Genomic DNA, 2,500 nt, shown 5'->3' with positions numbered 1-2,500 from the left:
CTGAATCTGCTAGAACTATTTCCTTAAAATAAGTGAAGGTGGATATGTAAAAAAAAAAATAATAATAATCATGACAAAACTCAGCATTCTAAGAATTTGACCGAAAACAATGAATGTTGTCTAAGAAAGTATATGACATATTTGAATCTCTTTCCAAACCTAAACCTGTACCATAGAATTCGCGATGCATTTCTACCTAAAGTCAAGGAAAATCAAAAGGTTATACATCATCGCAAGTATTTAGACATAGAAAGTGGGCGGCTTATCCTAGACGAGCAAAAATTACCCCCTTACATCACACGAAAAGATTTCCTTGATGTGATCCAGTTACAGTTTAAAACGCAAGTCTTTGGCATAAAGGATAAGCCTTATCAAACGCATGAATTGCACGTAACCGGATGCGAAAAAAGATAATCTAGCTGACATTAAAAGAAAAGAGAGAAGGGCGGAGGGAGATAGTGAAAGGGGGAGGGAGAGGGAGAGGGAGAGGGTGAGAGAGTGGGAGGGGGAGGGAGAGACAGAGCGAGAGGGAGGGAGAAAGAAAGAGAGAGAGAGAGAGAGAGAGAGAGAGAGAGAGAGAGAGAGAGAGACATAGAGACAAAAAAAGAAAAGAAAAAAAAAACATATACAAAGATAGAGAGAGATGATAAAAAAAAAAAAAAAAAAAAAAAAAAAAAATCCTCGCCTCCAGGGATGAATAGCAAAGGCGCCACTCCTCCCACCTGCTCGTTCCGGCGTGCACTGCAAGGATGGCCATCACCCACGCCGAGGTTACGGGTCTTGGCACCGCTGTAGGAATATTTGTGTCTCGCGATGATACAAACTGTCAGCGCGGCGTAGGCGATATTGAAAAAATAGGGGTATGGGGGGGGGGAGGGGTAAGAGAGGGTAGGGAAGATATAATTCTTAATATAGAGGCAAGTTCTCCATCAGCCCTGCCCATATGAGGAAAAGTTTGCTTTACTTTTCGGGACGAGATCTCGAGGCTCCGGATCTTGCTTCATTTCAGAATTACGAAGAGAATCGCTGCGGCGAATACGAAGGAAATCTGGGCAGTTCTTTCCTCATCATTTTTCGAGAAAAAAAAAAATCTTTAAAGTCAGTTCAAACATAGTTACAAAAATATTCAAATGTTTATGCACAAAATCATGAACTGTTTCACTCTGGAGGGCATATTACTTTGGAATAAAAAATCAAAGATCGAGTTAATTGGGAAGTATTAGTGCCAAAGGTTTGTGCTCTTGAAGAAATCATTTTTTTTGACATCGGTAGTCAGAATGAATGAATATGCACATGTGTGTTTATGTGCTTGTTTGTGTGTGTGTGTCCACATTTCTCCATTACGAAGCAAATCATTTCCTCGAGCCTTCCCATAAAGCTAGCGACAAATGGCCCACTCTGATCACCATACTGCAACCATTGTCAAATTACTGTGGCTATGTGTGTCATCCAACATAAACGTCGACTTGTTATTGTTAGTAAACTGTCACTCTTAAAATACCGGAAAATATATTATTATTGCCATGCATGACACCCTTGACATGGTATTTAATTTGGCTGGGTGTCATCGCAGAATTCACCACCAACGTGATATTCATCTCTGCTGCCAAGGGCAAGACGCAATACCCAATTAACCCGCCCGTTTCTTTCCCCGATTTCTTATTCCAGGCCGCGAGTGAAGCAGGATCCATGAATTTAACACTGATACTCTCCCCACATCAGCCCCCAAAACATCACCTGTAGCGCGATATCAGCACAGGCTCTCCGTCATGCTAAGTGCCGCTTGCCAGCTGCTGCCAGCATGTAACATCCGCGCTATCTAATATTAAGTGTTAAAGCCAGGTGCTAGCCCCCGCACGCCTACTTTCCCGCCCATGCCTCCGCCCACGCCCTCGGTCCTATCCAGATCTAGACACATGCAGGCTTTTCCGGGAATCTTTATGTCTATATATGAACATACACGTATATTTATATTGAGTATATTCACGTATTCGTATGTATGTGTATATATACACATATACATACATATATATCATATATATATATATATATATATATATATAAATAAATAAATAAATATGTATATATATGTGTATATATATGTATATATATGTATATATATATATATATATATATATATATAAATATGTATATATATATATATATCTATCTATATATATATCTATATTTGTGTATGTGTGTTTATATGAATGTGTGTGTGTGTGTGTGGATATATATGTATATATATCTATCTATATATATCTATCTATCTATATATATATATATATATATATATATATATACGGGCATGTATGTGTGTTATTATACAATCTCACAGTTAAATGCCTCAAGACAGGCTGATCACAAATGGGACAGGAGTAGGCGATCTCGGCGTAACGAGACGAAATTAAATGTAGCGATCTGTGGACATTAAAGTAAAAGATATATTTTAAAAGATATATATATATTTTTTTTTTTACAAAGAGGTTAATAACATTTA

This window comes from Penaeus chinensis, chromosome 28 (assembly GCF_019202785.1).
Source record: "Penaeus chinensis breed Huanghai No. 1 chromosome 28, ASM1920278v2, whole genome shotgun sequence".
Lineage (NCBI taxonomy): Eukaryota > Metazoa > Arthropoda > Malacostraca > Decapoda > Penaeidae > Penaeus > Penaeus chinensis.
This window is presented reverse-complemented; position numbering follows the sequence as displayed.